Source organism: Cyprinus carpio, unplaced genomic scaffold, assembly GCF_018340385.1.
Source record: "Cyprinus carpio isolate SPL01 unplaced genomic scaffold, ASM1834038v1 S000006759, whole genome shotgun sequence".
Taxonomy (NCBI): domain Eukaryota; kingdom Metazoa; phylum Chordata; class Actinopteri; order Cypriniformes; family Cyprinidae; genus Cyprinus; species Cyprinus carpio.
In genome coordinates this window covers 1,604,017-1,627,818 of record NW_024879356.1, presented here as the reverse complement: position 1 = coordinate 1,627,818, position 23,802 = coordinate 1,604,017, and the positions used below count along the sequence as shown (strand labels likewise).

The following is a 23,802-nucleotide window of genomic DNA, read 5'->3' as shown; positions in this document are numbered from 1 at the left end:
CAGCCAGCATTCATTATTAAACACTCATGCTTTTAAGCCAAATACATATTGCTGAAAATAATATTTTTTACGCATTTCCCATGCGTAAATGATGACACAATTTGGCGAATTTTTTAATGGACTTACTTTAAGAGAAGGCTTTTTATAACTGTAATGAGACATCCCACGGCTAAGTCCATGCAATTACTCACAACTCTTTGTTTTTTCTTCACCAGAGGTTGAAGTTTGGCAGATTAAATAAATCTCTTATGAACCTTTAAATTCCTGTCACTACACTGAAGTCTTTATTTTATGTCTTCATTGGCCTTATGGTCCACGTTCCATCCATATAAACTGCGAACGTTCTGCATACCCAGGCCATCTGAGAGAATAAGTTCATGGGATAATTAATATAAACATGATTATGAGTTGATTCCTTGTCATTTGAAATGTAACTTAAAGCTTAAAGAGTTAGGAATAAGTATGTAAAATGATTTATTTGCCAAAACAGCAGGAAATTTTCTTTATATCTACCAGTTGTGGTTTGCTTCAGGGAAAGCGATTCTCCACAGCTTTCTGGTTTCCACTCTGTCGCTATGACTTTTCAGGATTGTAGGAAATTTGTAGCACGTTCTCAGTGTTTTGCTGGTCTGTGGCTGATTTCCGTGCGCAAGGTAAGCTGTCCGCAAAGTGCTCGCTCAAGCGGAAAAAAATGCGGTTGTTGCTGTCAGATCTCAGTTGCCGAAAAATCATATTGTGCATGTTTATGCAAAAACCATCTCGACTAAATCCCAAGATACAACAACAACAAAACCGCTGTAACTATATTTTTGTGTTTTCTCAAGCAAAGCAAATTTTAAAAGTCACCTGAAAACCTGTCTTCTACACATTTTTGGTCATATATAGAGTATGTTGAAGATATAGGCTACGTTATTGTCAACATGCCTAACTGGTTAAAAAAAAAAAAAAAATTATTAAAAAAGTGGCCTATATAATTTTTTTAAAATAACAAACATCAGGAAAAGAAAGGAACACAAATCTTCTTAAAATTTTTGAACATTAAGATGTTATTGTTCCCTTTGTTTTGCGTATGCGCGTGTCACTTACATTTAAAGTCCTTCTCTTATTTTATTGTTTGCAAGGTTGCAACGTTACTTGCCAATATTTTAAAGATATTATTATTTTTGTTATTTTTGTATGGTGTGTTTTAGGAGTAGCCTAGTGTCACCCGGGTGGGGAGTTTTAACATTCACTTGGCAATGAGAAAAAATAAATAAATAAATAAAATAAATCCTTAGCAGATGCAGAGACATATAAACCGGGAGAATCCCCTATCTCCCCCACCCTCTGAATATTACATATCATAGCATATACTACGTGTAAAATGGTTTTTTGGTGGTTTTTTGCTTGGAAAATCAGCTACATTTTCTACACTGTAAAAAATTGCATGAATTTAACGGTCAAAAAGCTGCACTGTAAAAAATGTTTTTAAAAACCTGGTAAAATGGTTACTACGGTAAATTCCCCCTAGTATATACAGTTAATAACTGCTAAATTTGACATTCCGCAGACTTCCCTGCGTTTACATTTAAAGAAAAAAAAGATTTTTTGTTGTTTGAAATTACTATATTTCTTAGTTTTTTCTTATCAGATTTGTATATTAAGGTTGTGTGTTAAAGCTAATGTTGTGTTAAATGAATGTTGCATTGCATTATTTCAGTTTCATGTGTGTTACTGTTATGGTGTTTAGTGTTTGGTGTGGCTCACACTGTGCCACCTTCTATATATGTTAATGTTTAAAAAGCTGCTTGTGATAGGCTTTTGTTCATCATGTGAACTTTCTCATCATCATCTGCATTTGTGGTGGTTATCAGTGTATTACAAAGGTACAAAAAGAGATTTCAGTACTTCAATAGGTTGGTATATCAACATTTATATTCATTAGTTTGATAAAATTACGGTATTTAAATGTAAATTTAAGTTAAAACCCTGAAAATGTTGCTAACGTACTTTTTGTTTTACGGTAGAATTCCGGCAACCACAGCTGCCATTTTTTTTACTGTAAATTTTACGTACTTTTTTTGCAGTTGTAGCATTCGCTTACAATGGATAAACTTGAGACCTTGTGATCCTAACTTATTTTTTATCTGTGGGAGTGGATTTATAACTGTTGAATCAGAACATTACAAAACTGAAAATGCGACACTTATATAAAAATAACACTTTACAAATGCTTGTTAAATATTTAAAAGCATCTGTGTGGTACATAAAATATTCAGAGTTAAAAAAGAAGTCTGATTACTTTCTAGAAGATTCTGAATGGTAGTGCTTTGAACCTTTTATTTGTCTCACATAATAGGTTCCCACCGGCTGGCTAAACTCTGCGTCTCTTTACACGTCAGCAGACAAAACCGAAAGCTTGAGGAACACAAATGTCCCCAGCAGTTTCTTTTCCCCATCCCTAGCTGCCGCGAACGTCGACTGTAATTTGTCAGCCTAATTAAAACGGCCATTTTGGGAAAGTAAGAAGGTTGCGGAAAGCCACCCTCACTCTCTGATTCTCTAGACCAGAGCTGAAATAAAAACTGGTCAGGACTGTGTTGCTGTGAAAGATGAGCATAAGAAAAAGGGGCAAATGAATATTCATGCTAGTTTTTTTTGTCACAGTTTAAACTCCCTTTCTGTCTTATTGCTTTCTTCCTGACCTTGACACCACTCCATATTAAGCAGAACAATCCTTGCCTTTAAATGCCTCACCATAGGGATCGCTAATATGTCTTCCGTCTGTGTCCACTCATGCAGGCCCCCCATACTGACTCAGTTCTGAATACACACATGAACAGAAAGAGCCATTATAACTTTGTCTCATCGTCATTGATCATGCAGATATGGTAAGGAGTTTGAGACAATGGGTTTTGTTACTTTTGTTTCTTTGAAATATCTAGATGAGCAGGTATCATGGATGTCCCAAATTATGATAGAAACTTTATAAGCAATGCATTAATTTTTCTTTAGAAAACCTGGGTAAACCTGCATTTAAACTTATATATGTAGAAGTCTCTATAGATGCAGTAACAGTTTTTATAGACCAAGGTAATTCCTTTTTGTGTTCATCCCTCCATCTCGGTGCAAAAATAAAGCATGCAAGTCTTTCAAAGTACGTTTTCGACACATGGTCACACTACATGTTGAACCGGGGTAGCAGTACTATCATATGTGTCCATTTAATATCGGATTTGGACCTTTTGTAACCGTTGAACGATGCAAGGTTTTCTCGTTCCGTGCGTGTCCATCCGGTTCCAGTAATTTTTAACTGGGTTGTTATATGATGCTTTGATAAGAAGTACCAGCTTGCAATCATCATATTACTTTCATGTATTGTCGTAATTATAAACACTTGTTTGTAGTTCTGTCAAATAGTTTCCCCATTTACTGCATTATTCTTTCTAGCGTATTTTCCCTATAGTGGGCCTCGAGTGGAAAGTCTATTGCAACACCGTCACAGAAAATAGTTTCCTTCCAAGTCGGCATTACATCCGAAAATCAGATACGGTCGTGTTTAAACTACACAGTTACTAATGCTGAAAAAACATTTGCACCAAAAAAGTACTTATGTCTGGAAAACATAATATTTGACAAGAAACAGGCTAGGCGAAAAAGTATCAGGATGAACCTACTATGTTTTCCAGCGTCAGTCAAATGGCAAGTGTGCATCTGATGGACACTTACTTTTCCCATGAGGCCATGGCAAAAGACTTATGATTTGTGAATTGCTAAGGGATGCAACTGAGTTGTTGTAGATCACATGATCATATCAACATGGTCCAGGCGCTAAGTACATCTGATACCTTTTCAAACTACCCTTACCTCATCACCCACTATTTAGACCTTCCCCCATAGTTTACTTAATGGTTTGCAAATGTAGTCACCTATTTCAGACTGCCTCTCCGTTTACCTCGATCCTTTGACATTTTGCTGACTTTCCCTAGGAATGTGACCTCACAATATGTTCTCCATGTTCCTTTTTTTTTACTTTTTTTGAACACCCCAAAGACATGTTTCCCCTCTCAATTTACTCCCAGTCTCCCTCTTCTCTCCTACACCCCCTCTCTTTTCTATTTACCTTTGCTGCTTGCCTTCACCGAGAAGTGACCACTGCTTCTTGTAACGCATACATCTGTTCTTCCTTCCTTATCAGTCTGGCCCTCACTTTGCACCTGCATAATCTCACCAAAATTTCACTGAATGGGTCCAGTTTACACATCAACTGTGACCCCTCCCCTCCTCTGTCCTCCCTCTCCTCTTCCTCCTCCTCCTTCTTCCTCCTCCTACTCCCTCTTCTCTACTTAATCATATCCTCTTTCCCCCCCCTGTTACGTTTCCATGTTTATTCACATCCCGCCCCCGGTAAATCACTATGCCCTCCTCCTACCGCCTCTTATTATTATTATATTTTTTTTGAACATTATGTCTACTCAACCCCCCCTCTCCTCCCCTCTTTCTCTCTCCCCTTTCCATCCCCTTTCTCCATAACCTCTAATTCCCCTAATCCTTTGTGTCATCTCTCCTCTTTATAAATTACATTGACATGCCCCTCTCCTGCATTAATCTACACATTCCCACCCCTTCTCTCCCTCCTCAAACCCCGTCTTTCCGTTCTGCTGTACCCCCTCCTCTTCTCTCTCCCTCTTCGTCCCGCTGTAACTCCGTCCCTCCCCTCCCCTCCTCCCTCTACCCCCTCCCGCTCTTCCCTTCCCTTTTACGCCTCCTCCCTCCCCCCACCTCCTCCTTTTCTTCCCTCACTTTCACTCTCTCCCCCCTTATCTCTTCCCCCTCCCCTCCCTCTCCTCTACTCTCCTCTCCCTCCTTCCTCTCTCTTACCTGCTTAATACAGAGGCTGAGGGAAGGATGTCCTATCTTCCATCTCCCTCCTCTCCCCCTCCCTTTCCTCCTTCCCCTCTTTTTCCTTCCCCTTACTCCCCCTTTCCTCCACCTCCTCTTACTTTTTTCCCCTTTTTCCCTCTCCCCCTCCCCTCTCTTCCTTACCCTTTCTTTTCTCCCCCCCTCCCCTTCTCCCCCTTTCCCCTTCCTTCCCCTCCCTCTCTCCTTTTTTTCTTCTTCCCTTTCTCTTCCCTCTTTCCCTCTTTCCTTTTCCCTTCCCCCCCTTCTTTTTCCCCCCCTCCTTTCTCCTCCCTTTTCCCTTCCCCCCCTCTCTCCTCTCGTTCCATTTTTTCCTCTTCCCCCCCCCCCCCTCCCCCCCCCCTTCCCCCTTTTTCCCCCTTCCCTTTCTCCCCCCTTCCCCCTCCTCCCCTCCTACCTCTTCTTCTCCCTCTCCTCACTCCCCCCCCCCTCTCCCTCCTCCGCTGATGAAAAAGATTACATCCACAACCCTGCACGACAAGTGAAGTATCTTAAACTTGTAGCATCATATATGAAATGGGTATTAAATAGGCTACCAACAATCGTTTCCCTGTTTCTTCAGTAGTATTAAAAAATTGCTGGATTTTGCAGAACAGACAAAAGAAATTTAGAGGCCCTTCACAAACTTCACAAAACAATCATTTTGCGTGACTCGGAAGTCTGGGTTCAACCTAACAAATGGAAAGCCCTCATCCTCTCCCTTCCTGTCTCTCTCTTTTTGGGAGGATGAGGTGAGGGAAAACAGGAGGACTAGTGGTGAAGCACACACGTGTCATTGTGAGCCGTTTCAATTTTGCTAAATAAAGACATTTTTGTTGGGTGTCAGCATCTCTGTACCATTGTGCATTGTGCTGGGACCAGCAACATAAAATGCCCTCCAGATCTACATCCACATCAGCAAACAGCAAACAATGGGCGCTGTGCGAGTGACTCACACATGTCATCGGTAGCTATCAGCAGGGAAAAACCGCCTCGCCTGCTGAACCACACATATACAAAAGAAAACAAATGAGGTTGTGTGGGTCAGGAACATGGTGGCAAATGCCTGGATCAAACGAGAACCAGCGCCTCCTAGCATTGGAATGACATCATGCACTCAGCTACTTAATTAACATGCATTTGGATGAATGGCTTCCAACGCCTCCAGTAGGAAGTTTCTGAACTGGCATTATTTACATTTGCAGGGTTATTATAGTTAACTGAAGTCAATGGCATGAAAAAGAAATAATAAATAATATAAACATTAACTAAAATAAAATACTATATATATATATATTTCAGCTAGTTGCAAAGCTGAAATACTATAGCTAAAATACTATATATATAATTCAGCTAGTAACAAAGCTGAAATACAAATTAATAAAAACTATGTAGACTTGAAGAAACTAATAAAAATGAGAAAACAAAAATTACTAAAACATTGACTGAAAATAAAATTAAAATTATAATGAAAAATATAAAAATATAACTAAATCAAAATATTAATAAAAATAATTTAATTTCAATGATGTTAAAGTATCACTGTTACATTCTTAAAGTAATTTCCAGAACTGATTGTGAATAAGATATCCTAGGTTTCCTGGATGTAATTTCAAATTCCCAAAATGTCCTTGTAATCCAATTTTTAATTTCCAAATAATAATGTTTTTTTTTTTTTTTAAATTTTTTTTTATTATTATTATTATTAAACATCCAGATTCACTTAGTAATATGTCACATTATAGATTAACCTTTGATTACCTGCACTAATAATTGACTAATTAAATAGCTGTCTATTCTAGACAGTAATAGGATTAAATTAGATCTTTTTTTATACTTAGATTTTTCCCATCCATGAAAAAAAAAAAAAACCAGTCTCAAACCTGTCCTCACACTTTCCAAGGTCTCCAAAGTCTGCAGTTAAAGATCTGAATATGAACTCAAGCATTTCATTCCATGGAAATCCACGCTGTTTTTTCACTCTATACTGTTAATAATGTCTAAAATTGTGTCTATTTTTATTCTAATAATATAGTCGTTATACATTAGTTCTATATTTACCCTGGACAACAAAACAAGCATCAGGCCCCGTCTAAATTTTTCAAAATTTAGAATTTATACCATTGGCTCTGAAACTGAATAAATATGCTTTCCATTGATGTATGGTTGCCATGGATTAGGACAATATTTTGCCGAGATTAAACCAGTTTGAAAATCTGGAATCTTCAGGATGCAAAAAAAATCTAAATATTGATAAAGGGTTGCCTTTAAAGTTGTCCAAATGAAGTTCTTAGCAATGTATATTACTAAAAGAAAAATCAATAAATTTGACCCATACAATGTATTTTTTGGCTATTGCTAACAAATATACCCCAGCCAACTTTAAGACTGGTTTTGTGGATCTAGGGGTCAGTTAATATATACTATTTGTTCTTTATGGCAAAAAGCATAAAGGATATTAAGGAAAGATCATGTTCAATGAAAATATTTTTTGCAAATGTCTCTATTTATAAATATATTTAAAACTAAATTTTTTATTAGTAATATGCATTGCTGAAGAACTGTCATTTGGACAACATTCATAGGCAATTTTCTTAATATTTCGATTTTTTGAAAGCACCTTCAGATTCCAGATTTTCAAATAGTTGTATCTCTGCCAATATTCTCCTATCCTAACAAAAACCATACAGCAATGCGGAAAGCTTATTTATTCAGATTTCAGATGATGAGATATAAATACAAATTTTCGACAAAATTGACCCTGTATGACTGGTTTTGGTTAGTCCATGATTCAGAAACCAGAACTCCAAATTAAGGTTTTACAAGCCGTAGTGAAATGAGCAACTCTTAAGCAATAAAAAATGCTCCTCCAGGTAAGCAAAAGGGTATTCCTCCGGAGCATGTATTGCAGTTCTGGTTGGCTGTTCTTTATATAATTTTATTTCAGTCTCTCAGCTTGGTCGGGGCCCATGGAGAGAGTTTTAACTTCCTGGGACGGATTAGACGGCAACACTGGCCGCATGAATATCTCCCGCAGTCCGCTGGGGATTTGGGGGGTTGGACACAACTGAGGGAAAAACTAGACAAACTCCTATAGAGGCACGTCAACGGTCTGTTTATAGTTCCCCTGGGAGGTGCTGTTTCTAACCCTGTTTGAGAACTTCATGCACTACATTTTCATCTCTGGCACATTATTGGCAATTTATTCAACATTGCATTCAAGATTTAATCAGTTCATACATTCCTAGGGAAAATCAAACCTATTACCTTTGATGTCACTGCCTCAGAGAAAACTATATATCATTAGATAACAATATATCAAACTATTTTCATATAAAGAAAAACAGGGTCTTGCAAAAGCACACAGTTTATGCAAAAACCTTTCACAAAAATAAATTTGTTAGTGTTGAAATGATTTTTTTTTAAAACAATAGTTTTTTAGTGTTCCTGATGTAATTATCTGGAACTCTTTCAAGGTTATTGGAAATATGTTTGCGAATAGATAATGCGTGATTGAGCATGTGGTTTTACTTACTCTGCTAAGGCACCTGTGTAACACCCCGAGGAGCAAAATGACTAAATACAGACGCCACTAAAATTCAACTAAATCAAAATTCATTCTAGCCTACATTAAATGTCCTCTAACCAAGACTTGTTAAACGTGGACCCTAGTGTTAGAACGGAGGAGAAACAACGGTCCAGAAACGTCTTTGTCAGGTTAGCGCCAAATTTACATTTTTGAAAAGAGAAATAAAAACGATGGGACGTGAGGGACTGAAAGTCCAGCGTGTTTAATGGATTTATAGCCCACTCAGTGTTTGCCAATTTAGCAATTTTGTTGCTAAATTTAGCAACGTTTCAGATTACCTTGCAATCTTTTTCCACCCCAAAAGCACCTACGGCAAAAATTTAGCTAGGTTATTAAATTTATTTGGTAACTTTTAGCAACTTTGATACAGTGACTTCAAGACAATACAAAAGTCACAGAACCCACCACATTTCCCATCCAAACTTATTACAAAAAAAAGAGGAAACCAAAGATGCCTACGGCAAGCATACACACAATCACGTGAATGTGCTATATGCAATTGTTCCAAGTTTGTTAATCATAAATCTAAAAGTATGAATGTTAATGTATGAATACCCTTTGGTACATAGCTTGTACCTGCGATTGACTGATCAGTTAGGTACTCTGTAAGAAAAATGGAAAGAATACTAGTATTTTTTTCAGGACAGTATCCATTATCACCCTGGTAAGCCTGAAAACAACAATGTGTGACAATTTTAAAATGCAGGCAAAAAAATTGTACAAAAATAAAAATAAAATTCAATACGGGAAAATCTCTTTCATATTACACATAGTGATTGTGCCCTATTTTTTACAGACGTTTTTCTTAGATTGTAGCACACTAACTAACTACTAATATCACTGCTATAACAGCATAATTGTGGGAAGGTGTAGTATTAGTTTACTATCAATTAAAAAAACTTTAAAAAATGTTTTAGTGTTCAGTAATTTCAATGAATTTAAACAATACAGTCATTTATATTTTAATATTATATATATGCATATTATTTTGACACAAACAAAATCTAAATTAACATATATAAAAAATAGTGTTTCTGCTGCTGATTTGATGTTGCGACACAACTTTTGCGTTATTATACAAGTTCATTTAGCAACTTTTTATGCCACAAATCGACCTTCCTTTATAGCAAACTTTCTCTGAAAATTAGTTGGCAACACTGAAGCGAGAGCACCTTTTGTTTAGCACACAACGAACGGATTGTTCAGCTGACGAAAACATGTCTTTCTGAGAAAAAACAAAAAATAAAAAAGTAGTAGACCTAAAAGCTCGAATAAAACACTTTTAAAAAGTTGTGCGCTGTGAAAAATTACTTGATCTCGTCTCCTTTTCCTACGCGCGTTGAATTCAGTATGGCGGTCTATGGCATACCAGAGTATTCTATCGTAGTTTAGGGTATACTAACGAAAGTTACTTCATTTACTTTTCTGTAGAATTCCTAGGCCCATTGTGCTATATCAGTACTTTTTTATTTTATTTTTAATGTGCATTTGAGCGGTCAACATGAAAAAAGCACAGAAATAAAGAATTGTCCAAACTAAAATAAATAAACAAAAAAATAGAAAACTGAGACAAAAAAAATCAAAATATTAATAAATGTAAAAATATTGAAAATATATAGCACTAAATAAACCCCAGTTTAATTGTTTGATTTGAGACCTGTGCGCAACCTTTTGAAAGAAACATTTGGGAGAATATAGAGTAATTAGTAATAATGAAACATGCCTTATGGAATATGTTGCCAGATTTTGACAGTGGCTTACATGAATAGGATATTTCTAAAAAATAATCTGGTTTCTAGGAAATAATTTGAAAATAAAGCTGTCAGAACTCTATTAAACAACGTGCTTGGGAATAACTTAATTAGTTGTACTTAAGTAGAATTTCATAAGAATCTCTGACAGACTTTAGGTGAATTAAAGAAACATATCACATTTTTTTTTCTTGCCTCCTTGTTCTGACTTTTGGGATCAAATGGAAGAAGAATGACAGTGAAAGCGCCTATTGCTCTAAAAAACCAGAAACCCTACTTCTGAAGCAGATAATTATCGCAGGGAGTGAATCTTTTTTTCTCAGCTAATTTGTGTATTGCAGTACATTAATATAGATTTCAAATGCAGAAAATGTCAGGGTCTTCCTGTGCTTATGAAATCTAGATTGTGATTAGTTAGCAAAATCTATATTATAAGACCTTAAAGCCTATTGTGGGTACATACACCTATAATGCACACAACAATTGGCAAACCATCTTTAGAGACTAAATAACATCCATTTTTTTATTGACAAAAATGGTAAAGGTTTCGGTTAGTCTTATATTTAAATCAGCATAATTTAAGAAACATTTTTCTCTAGAGCAAGACACTTACTGTACTCTACATAAACTTCTTATAATGTGTATTGTAATCCACTTCAGATAGTTATTGTAAACGACTTCCAATGAATGAGGAAATAATGAAATGCACTGATAAACGCTGGTTAGGAGACAATGATGTGCAATTGTGACTTTTCACCTCCCAGCTGTCACAGCTGGATAGTAAAACAATGTTAATTTCGCAATCAGATACAACTTGTCAGTGTGATTATAGCAGTTTATTATTTTTTATCCTGCATCTGCCTAATCCAGTTTCTAAAATATTATCTGAGAGTGGGGACTGTAAAAGGTGTCACAATAAAAGTAAATTAAACAAATCTTCCTCAATAAATCTAATCATAAGTCTTGTATAAACTAACTTATGCATATGTAGCCATGATAAATATATTCAGAAAAAAATAACCTGAAAGAACAAATCTGGTGTAGCTTCATAATGCTTTGATGTTGTTTGATGAAACACACTGCTTGAAGGGGACTGTGAAGAAAATGAAGAGATTAAGAAATTATGTCCCTCCGTGCAAATACGTAACTGTGCAAAGAATAGGCCTGTATTAAAAAGAATTCGACAAAGATACAGGCGGAATGAATATTAGTATCAGGCATAGCCTATAATTCCTGATAATAAATACCACGTTCTAACACTCTTTTTACACTATTTAAGGTCATGGGTAAACAACCCTCACTGCAGAGGGAATCCCATTTAGTGAGCAGCTTGCTAAAATTTCTCGTAAATCGGTTGTCAAACAAACTCCACTCATCATCAGTTACAGATTAATACTATTCATTGTAACCACTACTAGTCGAGATCATGATAACTATAGGTTCCCCTTGAATAAACCCAGTAAGGCATGTTGAGGCAATGCTATGAAATCTATATTACAAGGCGATAAGCTGTTACTACAACATGTAAAGGCCTGGCTTGAAAGCATTTTGTAGGGACTACATTCACATGTCAACACAAGTCTCTAACAATATGTCTTATGACCGGCCACAGAAAGTGTCAAGGTTTGGATTTGGAAAATAAAAGAATACAAACCTCAGTATAGTAAATGAATGCGCTTCACTTGACAAGTAAGTACAGTAAGGGTGTGAAATGTAAATTATGAAACTAACGGCTCATCGAGCGTCCATTATAAGAGAACGGTTGAACTGTTTTTGAATTTGAACTGACAAGCCTTTAATGTTGTTGGTGACATGGGCTATACACGCTGCATTAAGGGCGAGTGGTTTGTCACTGTAGATTAGTGTTAATAAACACTTCATAAGGTTTTACATTGTTTGGTATTAGATTTGTTCCGGTAGGAGTAAGCTAGCTGCGAACCGCAGTTATAGGGGCGGCCTGGATGTAGTAAAATCTTGTCTACTCCGGCACGTACCGTCTATGCGCTAAAATAATAAACAACACATGTCAATTTTACCGCCAACGACCAGCCCATATCACCGACTGTCGCTGTGGCAGATTCAGGAGATGCAATTGCTACTAATGAGAAGTAGAAATTAGATTTTAATTTATAATATTAACTACTGGGGAGAGAGCGACGACGCCCAGCAAATCGACAGCGTTATAGCGGGAAAGCTTATAATTTATTAATGTTCAGAAAGTTTTGTGGAGTTTAGTACACACGTTCTAATGTGCTTTTGAGTAAAGTCAAGTCACGTCTGACTGGTTTAATATCTGGAATTTAGAATCCAGAATGTTAGACAGACGTTGTTATCCAAAGTGGGGTTTACAAATGAGGGACAAACAGGTTGGAACATTCGGCACATTTTCGCTACCTTCCTGTGCTATCTGACTATTATGACTACAGTATAATGCACAGATGCACATTTGACTCTTGTACAATGTTCATGTGTATTTAAGAAATACCGTAGGCTCTTTATGACTATTGGGTTCTATAGTTAAGATCATTTACTGGTACATGTAATGTTTTTATATTGTTATTGCTTTTATTATTTTTGTTGTTGTAATTTTATTGAATTCTCTCATGACAGAATATTGCTGTATATATTCTCTCTCGTGTTGTATTCTTAGAATTGCACACATGCCATAGGAGCTAGACCGACTCACATTTCACGTGCTGGTTATATATGAGCTCTATATAATATGGTAGTGATGAATACAAATATTGATCTAAGCGAAGCACAATCAAAACCAAACAACGAGCAATAATCTGTAAGGTGCGATGTGAAAGTCTTAGGTTAGCCTAATCGCAGTCCTATAAACATGTAGCAAGAGTATTTTTTTAATGTAATGATAATAAAAAGAAAACAAGTAGATAGAATAGAAAAACAATAGGGAACGCTAGTGTCAATCAAGGGTCATTTAAAAATAAAAAAAATAGAAAAGAATAGAAAATACAAGTCAAAATAATAGAAATAGAATAGAAAATGCTAGTGTTACAGGGTCATTTTTTACAATAAAAAAATAGAGAATTATAGTGTTAGAGGGTCAAGGTTTGTTTAGAACAGAATTAGAATAGAGATTTCTAGAGTTATTTGATCAAAATATTTTATTTTACATTTATATATAGTTATAAACATACTTGGAGTACAACTTATTTTAAGGTGTCCTTGTTACTGTGTAATTATACATTTAAGTATTGAGTAATATGAATTAATTCACATGTACTTACTATGTGGTTAGAGGTTAGGATTAGAGGTTTGGCTTAGGGTGTAATTTCGCATTTAATATGCATAATTAAGTGTTTTATAATAGTAAGTACACGGTAATATTTGTTGACAAGGACATCTTAATATAAAGAGTGTTACCTATACTTATTATAAATTATTATGGAATTGTTATGTAAAGCTACTCCACAAAATAAACTTTTAGTTTGATTTGGCTATTATTATGGAAGGGTTATGGAAGCTACCATAAAATGTGTTTTAAAAAACTGATATTTAGTTTCATTTCAAAAGTTTTTTGAATGTTTTTGAAAGAAGTCTCTTTTTGTCACCAAGGATGATAAAAAAAATACAGGAGTAAACAAGACATCCCAGCCACCCAGTCTCTTTTGTGTTTGCAGATTCAAGAGATAAACTGTGCAGTAAAATCTGTCATCTAAAGCATATTACTATGGGAAATGGGCAGCACATATATCTTGGCTGACGTGACTACAGTTACACATGTCGAATACAGCGACGGAAAAATGGCACAATAAAACAATCAACATATGGACATCATAAAAACATTCCATTTGACAACTACATTAAAGACTATTAGCACCACTATGAGTGACAAATACTAGTGCTTGCCTTTAATATATATATATATATATATATATATATATATATATATATATACTATATATATATATATATTTTAACTTAGGTCAATGTTTTTGAGTCCAGTGTTATGAGACATACATCAACATGTGTTTCTGTGTCATGGGACAAAGCATCGGAAAACTTGTGTTAGAAAAACATTTCAGTAACGGATAGGTTTTGTCTATCAATTGACCCAGCTTTAGTCATCCAAAAACTGGATACTTTTATGACTGCATTACACTGAACTTTGTCCTAGAGGTGTGTTCAGCCTTGCTATATTAGTCAGTGTGACTTCCAAATAAATCTAAAGTTCTGTTTTCGTTTTTAACAGGAACATGTTACTAGAAGCAATTCTCCTCTCTTTATAAAGCATTCACGCGGATATTTCAGGCTAAAAAAATGATGAGCCGACCCACCAACACTGTCCTTGTGGTTTCATTTGTGATTCTGGCTCTTCATTCACAGCATATGGGGGGCTGGGCAGAGTTTTTACAGGGTAACGAAATTAGAAATCTGAGATAACCGAATGTGTTGCTTGTGTTCTTCATTTCGTACGGCAGTTTGGACACAGTTTGATAGTTATGCCGTGATGTCATGTCTCAATGCACATGATGTAAACATCTTTTTGATTGTGATGATCACATCTACGTATTTCAAATTGGTGATGTGTCTCTAAATTGTTTAAGATAAATATCTACACAAATATATTTACAATATGATCCGTTGATAGTTTTGCTCAGAAAAGGTGCAAAGCACATAATTAATTTAACATAAATAAAAGTTTAAAAAGTTAGATGGGAGACAAGATTATAATAAGTGAATCGAGTTAAAAACAAAATCTTAAAAAATTAAATGAAACAGCCCCGAAACAGTTAAAGCTATTAAAAGCTGTCCTTTAAACACATAATGACTGATGTAAAGCATTTTTGTCTTTCAAATCGTCCCTACAGAATGAAAAAAAGACTCTTCCACTGAAAATGACAATATTGATTTATGGATGTGCTTATACTGACAGAGGCATGTTTGTACGTTACAGAGCAGCCTCAATGCAGAGAATGGAATGGGTGTTATTTCACTCAGTGTCATCTATGGAGCCATCATTTTGTCCTCAATGTTTCTGCCTCCGATAATGATCAAAAATCTGGGCTGTAAATGGACCATCGTCCTTTCAATGGGCTGTTATGTGGCATATTCCTTTGGAAACCTTGCACCGGGCTGGTGCGTACATTTCTCTGCCTTTTTTCATTTACTGATTTCTTGAACAATATAAACAACCATGCAAGCATATTTATCGACAGTATGAGTTCGAGTACGACTTTGTGCGACGTGTGAGACACAGTTTTTTTCAAATACTAGGCATGGAAGGGCCATTATGTGTTAAATACAAGACAGATATATTTGTATTGTTATATATTTAATATATTTTTATATACTGTCAAAAGTTAGGATCAGTAAGATTTTTGAATATATTTGAAAGAAGTCTTTCTTTCCAACCAAAGTTGCATTTCTTTGATCAAAAAATAACTGATTACAGTTTAAATTAAATGTCATTTATTACTGTAATGCAAAGCATCATTGTCAAATGATATCCTTCAGAAATCATTCCTAATATGCTGATTTCTTTTTTATTATTAATGCTGAAAACAGTTGTGTTGCTTTACTGATCCCCCAAACATTTCATTTCAGCATTTAAAGGTTGTGTTTGTGTTAGTTCAGTTAAGTTAGAAAGCTTGCGCCTCTCTGAAATCATTTTTTCTCTGCAGGGCCAAGTCTCTGATGTGACCACCTCTGCCATTCTGAAGGTAATTGGGAGGTTTCGTGGCTCTGCAAAATGTACCTAATCTCAACACTAAAGATGGAAACAGCCGGGCCAGGAGGAATACTTCAACAAGAAAGGCTCAATCTCGCACTCAACAATATTTCTGCATCTTTTTCTTTACATTATTCAGTAACATCAGCGGTGTGTGGAGAACTCTCATGCAGAATCTCCAGAGTATTTGGCCAGCGATACTACGCTATAGGAACCGCTGAGACTAAATATTACATCGGCAGTGTCTGTTGATGTACTTTTATTCGATAGATTTTTTTGGTTTGAATGTGACAACGTACACTGAGCATTTATTCATTTTCTAGAAGTCCTGAGGAGAAACCTGCAGAGCTACTGTGGTGCTACATCATGCGTGAAATTTCACAGTCGCAAACTAAACCTTCCAGCAAGACAACCTAGTGGAACAAATACTAGCAGTACAGTGGGGGTTAACAATCATTCTATGGTGTCCAAAAGCTAGCTTGGTGAACTGTTGAATGACTTCATTTATACAATATCTAGCTTTGAATGTCAGATTACTCCTCTTCTATTAAAAATAGAGTTATTTAGTGGTGTTTAAAATGTTATTGCTGAAAAAACCCTAATTATTAAACTTCAGTTCATAAGTCATCCGCCAAGAGCAACCTAGCAGCGCTTAGCACCATTTACATTTCTTTCAGAAAATATACAAATGTAGTTTTCATTCATTTCCATTAAGACTGTCTAACCTCAGTGGGTTCCTGGTCCGAATGCAGGTGGTTAGAGAGTGTTAGTTCAATGACGATCAATATTTTGTGCGCGGGTTGGATATCTACTGGCAACAAAACTGAATCGAGTACCGGAGATGAATCTGGCCCATAGGAGATTGCGTAAAGAACGAAGGAGCAAGACCATGTCAAGTTGCAGCCCCTTCTGGGCTAGACACTATCAACGCGCTTCATTGAAGAGATCCGCTTCTGATTGTGTGCTAGCATGTTATCTTCGATCCAGCATACTGACAATCGTGACATTGTGGTATGCAAGCAAAAGATTATGTCGCCTTTGCAATGTGAATGAGACCACAAAGGTAACACCTCAAAATCTCAAACAATCTTTGGGGATCTATTATACTCACTATTTTTTAACTGCACCCTTAAATGAAAATACGAGACAGTTGAAGGAACTTTTAGTTTGCACAACCAAACTCAACATTATGAAAATATTTGACAACTTGATATTTTTAACATATGCACCACATTTAATTTGGCATGCCGTCATCACGGTGGTGTCCGAAAGCACAAGATGTGTCTATTGTCTCATGGTGACCACTTCAAGGAAGACATGTACGTGCAATCAGTAGGAAATTCATACCATAGTTGAGGAAGGGACAGAGTGAGCGCACGTTTGACTAAATCCCCTAGGTGTATTATTGGGCGCTTTAGCGTTAAACAAGTTAGCAAATATTAAAATGTTGCAACATTTTTTCCCATCTTACCTTCGCTCTCTTTAAAGTCAAAACGTAATGGCGGTCGCACAAACTTGCCATTGGTTTTGTTGTGTAACAGTAACAACTCTGCCTAACCTTCCAATGTGATGTGCGAATCATGGTCCAGTTTGAGCATTGACGAGCGTTGTTTGAGATCGCGGAGGCAGACCAGCCTCTTTCTTTGTTACCTGAATGACCAAAATAGCTACGACTTGACATAACGCAAAATATAATAGTAATTAGGACGCTTATAGTAAAGAGTCAATAGTAAGTGTAGACTTTTAAATCGGATCACTCTTAGGAAAAGTCTAACATGGTATTTTATTAACTGTTGACTCTGGAGCGCCCGGGGGGCACTCCTCTTTGGTATTATTCGCCTCTTTAGCGGTCCCGACCGTTGCGCTTGCTACTGGACCACACTATCTTGGTTTCTGTCTTGAGCATATGCAGGAATCAGAGTGCTCTTCAGTGGTGTAAGTATATTTATCAAATAAAATCTTTCGAAGGTGATTTTTGTTTTGTGTGTTGTTGTGTGTGTAATTTTTATCTATCCTCAGTCCTTCACCGGTGGCGTCCTCCAAGGTTCGATTCTTGCCCCATAACTTTTATTCCTCTATCTATGCTCATTGGGGTATATCTTAAGAAGTATAATGTTCTTTCACTATTATGCAGACGATACGAAGAATATAGTCCACCCTTACAACAAAATCATTGTCTAACCCTCTATTTAGAAGGTTTAACAGATATAAAAGGCTGGCCTGATTTTAACTTTTTAAAACTAATGAAAACAAAAGAGAGGATTCTTATTTTTTGTGGGGCAGAGTGTAGGCCTGTTAACCAACCTTGGGCCCACCTGGCACTTACGTATTAAAAGGATGGGGATGGATGAAAAACTCTGGGTGTTTTTAATTTTGATACCGACTTGCAATTATTGCTATGCCAAATTTAAGGGATACCCCACCCCAAGAATGAAAACCTATTGTAATTAATAATGCACTTTACCTCCCCATGTCGTTCCAAAACACTGGTAAAAGCTTTGGTTTCGTCCTCTCAGAAACACCATTTAAGATATTTTGGATGAAAAACAGGAGGCATGTTAGCCCCTGCGTCCCTCAAACGGCCAAGTAAAATACCAGTGATCAAGATCTCATAAACAGTTAATAAAGTCATTGTGTCAGAATACCCTCCATCTTGCCATCAGACCACGTGGAATCTGGGTTATATGAAGACGACAGTGGAACACTTTTCGCGTTATATGTTACGGAGAAGAAAACAAAAATAATGACTTTTATTCAACTAGTTCCTTTGTCAAAACAGTCTCCTCTGTGTCTCCTCCATATTACTGTATGCTTATTCTATACCCTTGACACTTTTGTGGATTTACGGTTGGCAGTCTATGGGACAGTCACAAGGCTTTTCCAGGGTTGCTGGTTTTTATCCAAACAATCCAAAAATGCAGCAGCTAGGATGCTGACAGGCACTTCAAAAACGAGAGCACACATCACACCAAGTTCTATTTTTCTCCGTCATTGGCTGCCAGTAGTGTTCCAAAATAGAATTCAAACTTTTAATTGTTTGTTTTTTGAATCATTAAATGGTTTGGCACATACTTACCACTGCACGGGTAACAGAATCTTCTTCTTAAAATTCACTACACGCCTACTAGATCCCTTAAGGTCCTCTGATCAGCTGCTTCTAACTGTTCCTAGGTCTAGTTTAAAAATCTTAGGGGTGATCGGGTTGGCCTTTTTGGGTAGCTGCACCGTAGACTGTGTGGAATTCTTTACCCCTAAATATCTTTTAGAGCAACTCTAATTATATTTACATTTAAAACTTGGTTAAAAATGAATTTATTATCATCAAGGCTTTTAATTCTACTGGGTATTGAGGGGTGTCATTGCATCTTTAGAGTCCTTACTTTACAATTTATCTCTGTATGTTCTTGGGTTTCATTTGTTTTACTTTGTCTGTAAAGCACCTTGGCAACAACAGTGGTATTAATTGTGTGCTTTAATATAAGTAAAATCCAAAGTGAATGTAAGTAATTGTCAAACATTGTCGAACTAGAACAATACAATCCAGGGTCCTTTTTGGCTTTCAGTCCCAGATTAAGTGCCAAGTCCTTATGTCCCTAACAAAGCAACATTGTTCTTTTTGCTTTTAAGGTTTTATAAGCACGACCAGGCCTAAATATCAAAAACAAACTTTTCAATCATCCAAACAACAAGACAAGCATTGTGCAAACTGCAATAAGTTTACATATAGGCCTTATTATGGGGGGGCACTTGTCTCCCTTATTGTCTAAGTGGTTATGGCCCTACAGACTGGGAGTACATGAATACAATTAATTCAGTTCTAATGAAATATGAATGTAATTGTGTTGCTGTTTGCGACCTCCTCTTTACCCCACTGCAGAACTATGTGACTTGTGCGATAGGAATACACTATGTGGGCTTTGTGATGATCTGCTTTGGTGCTGTTCGTAACTCCCTGTGCTCAGCATTCGCGTTTTTGGTAGACTGGCTCAATACACTGGAAGATATCCCCCCTGTTTTTGCTTGAATGGTAATACAAGAACAGGTTTACATATGGTTTAAAGGTTAAGAATGGGTTGTTAGTATCTATGTTCATTCTGTCTTACTACACTTTCACAGCTGCAGCGACAAACCTGGGCTGTTTTATCCCCTGGGTCTTTTGTTCGGGGCCTCATCCAGACCAGCTGGGAGTGTTCTTCAGTGTTTCCAGCCCGTCTGGGGGATGGCAGACGCCGGTGTGGCAAACACAAACCAAATGGTGAGTGCTTTATACTGCATACTACTTAGTGATCTATTTACAGTTAAGCTATTCTTACAAATTATAAAATGTGGATAGTTTTTTGGTGCTAAAGTCTGATAAACGTCTATAATTATAAACAGCCTAAAATCAGGGCTTTTAGTTTATTTATTTATTTATTTTACATTTTTACAAAATAATTATTAATAATAAAAAATAACATAATTAAATATTAAAATAAAATATTTATAGGAAATGCTTTCAATGGATGTTTTTAACATGTTTTATAATATAAATATAACCTAATATATTTTTTTCAAATTTACAAATATATTGTATAATCATTATGCTGTGTGTTTATTTCATTTGCAGCACTTTATGGCATTCTCTTTGCTGAGCCACAAGAAGCAAGCATTGCTAACTACCGCATGTGGGAGTCACGTACCACTCGGTTTTTTGTTATAGCCTTTGCTTACAGCACATTTCATCTGCCCTGTCCACCAAAATCTACGTTGCTCTGGCTGTTCTTGCCCTTACTATGGTAACTTACCTTTACGTTGAGTACAACGAGTACAAGCATCCAACTCCACAAGTGACCATTGAAGACTTGCATAAACCAGAAAAGGCTGACCTCAAAGAATTGAATGACAAAGATAAAAAAGATATCATTGCTCAGACACAAATGTAAATAGATTTTAGTTGATATTTCTGCATCAGTATGTAGTTCAATATGTAAAATATAGATTTTTTTGTTCATTCAGAAATTATTTTTCCGTATGTTTTTACAGTGTTGAGAAGCTATTCTGTTTTTTTGATGTAGCATGTAAATGTTTTGATAATTTTTCTTTATTATTTTTTTATTTCTGTACAAAAACCGCACAAATAATGTTAAAAATAAAGCATGTCAGGTTAACATGAACAAAGTGTTAGTAGATAAGGAGATCATTTTTTAAAAAATATGATCATAAAGTAGACTTGTATTATTTTGAGATTGATGTCTATATATAATAAATCAGCTGCTTTTTTTCCCCATAAACATAACTTTTGAATTAAATTACCCCATCGACTGGTATACCAGTTTCCCATCGCATCATACTGAGTCAAAGATCACACGTCAAATCTACAAGACAAAAACCACAGGATGAGATCTAGATATTAAAATGTCCAACTGAGAACATAAAAATAATGTAGGAAATTATATAATAATCTTTCTGTAATAATATTTAATAATCATTCCCGACAGAATGTTACATGAAATGTAAATATTTTTACAAGATTAAAATAATAGAAGTAATAAAAAAAGATTCTGCACAGATTATAATCTTTATAGCCTTATCAGCAATGTCTAAAGGGCATTTCTGCATGTTACAGGATCTTCCTGACATTGCTCATATAGATAGTCTGAGTGAGTCATCATGAAGCTTTTTCACCAAAGAAGATGAAAAAAAAGGAATCAAAGAATAATTTGCGGAATACACTCTTCCTGAATCAATAGCTATTAGTGTGTGGTTATGTAAGACATGAACAATATAACAGTGAATAGAAACAAGCAAAAAGCAATTGAATCTCATTCTGTGCATCCAATTCAGACAATAACTCTGGTACGCATCTCTGAATGATAGTAATAAATATGGTAACATTCACATTCACAGCTTACCAGAAATATTTTTATGACAGCACTAAAAAACAACACCAACCTTTTGAACAGTTATACAACTGAAGAAAATAGCTTTTTATGTGTCTTGGATTCTTACGAGGATAGTGAACATATTCTGTGTCCACACGACCAGTATACTGTCCACGACAGTACAGTACTATTCCAAATAAACAGTTTTTTAGGACAATATTTATGGGCTGATAATACAGTTGAAAGTCTGCTCTATACTCCTTTAAGCAGTGCATATTTTACATGAAAAACCTCCATGTTAGTAATCATGACAGAAATGAATTCATTCCCCAATAACATACTAACAGCTAGACTATAAGATTTTTACTGTCTCTGTATGCAACCTGCAGTGGCCCTTGCTTGAAGACTACAGTGTAAATCATGGTATTTCTCTTATAAAGTAAAAGTCATGACTTTGCAAAGTAAATGGTAACCCATACTCTGGAATTGGCTGCTCTGCATTTAACCCATCCAATTGCAAGCAGTGAGAAGTGAACACACCGTGAACACACCACCCGGAGCAACTGGGCGTTCAGTGCCTTGCTCAAGGGAACTTCAGCCATGGGTATTGAGAGTGGAAGAGTGCGCTGTTCATTCACTCCCCACCCACCCACAACTCCTGTCAGCACCGAGACTCGAACATGCGACCTTGGGGTTACAAGTCCAAATCTCCAACCATTAGGCCACAGCTGCCCCCAAAATAAACTTATGGTATACATAACATATAAGTTATATCCTGGGCACTCATAATATTACCTCTTTATTGCTTTGCGTTGTGACCAGTAGATGGCAGCATCCTCACTAAATAGCAAACTGGTCCCTGCCAGTCTTACCTTTTTTGTTGTGTATGTATGTTTTGTAGTGTTTGTTGTGTATTTTGATATCCGTAGGTGGCAGTGTTTTCAGCTTGTTCTCTATATTCGAGTCTGAACGTGCGCGATCCTGTGTGGGACAGAGTACAAAAATAATAACATTTCCAGAGAAAATCATTTGATATAAATTGGAATGCAGTTAGGCCTATATGTGACATGAGGTCTACATGATACAATATATATATATATATATATATTATATATATATATATATATATATATATATATATATATATATATACATACACACATATATGTATATATTATATTATATATATATATTTCAATATTTTGTGTGATTGGCAAACCGTTTTGGTTTTGATTAACGTTAAACACTAATTCACACTTAGTTACGTCTCCTGCTCCGACCTTGCAAGGTAACACTTGTAACAAAGACTATAGGACTACTCTGGAAGATCCTGTAACATGCGGAAATGCCCCTTTTAGACATTGCTGGTAAAGGCTATAAAGATTATAATCTGTGCAGAATCTTTTTTTTATTACTTCTATTATTTTCATCTTGTAACAAATATTTTGTAAAAACATTCTGTCTGGAATGATTATTAAATATTATTACAGAAAGATTAGGACTTTGACTGTAGTCAGCAGCTCACATGGCACACTTTTATTCAAACGTTTCCTAGCAAGGAAAGATGACCAGAGTACGGTGTACATTTTAGGACATCCTCAGACCTCAGTCATTAAATGAAAAGGCGACATGCCTCAGACTAAAAGGCTTTCAATCATTGGACAAAACGGCATCACGCCTCAGACTGAAAAGCTTCAGGTCTCAGACAAAAGGCATCAGACGAAACGGACTCAGACAAAAAGGCATCAGATGAAACGTACTCAGACAAAAAGACATCAGACAAAACGGACTCAGGAAAAAAGGGACATCAGATGAAACGGACTCGCAGGAAAAAAGGCATCAGACGAAAAACGGACTCAGACAAAAAGGCATCAGACGAAACGGACTCAGGAAACTCAGGAAAAAAGGCATCAGACGAAACGGACTCAGGAAAAACAGGCATCAGACGAAACGGACTCAGACAAAAAGGCATCAGACGATCGGACTCAGACAAAAAGGCATCAGACGAAACGGACCAGGAAAAAAAGG

The 23,802-nt window shown here is 36.2% G+C and overlaps 1 pseudogene; it reads left to right on the top strand.

The window, feature by feature from the left end:
• The first annotated feature begins 575 nt into the window (after window positions 1-575).
• On the top strand, window positions 576-20,893 carry LOC122144790 (annotated as a pseudogene).
• The last annotated feature ends 2,909 nt before the right edge of the window (window positions 20,894-23,802 follow it).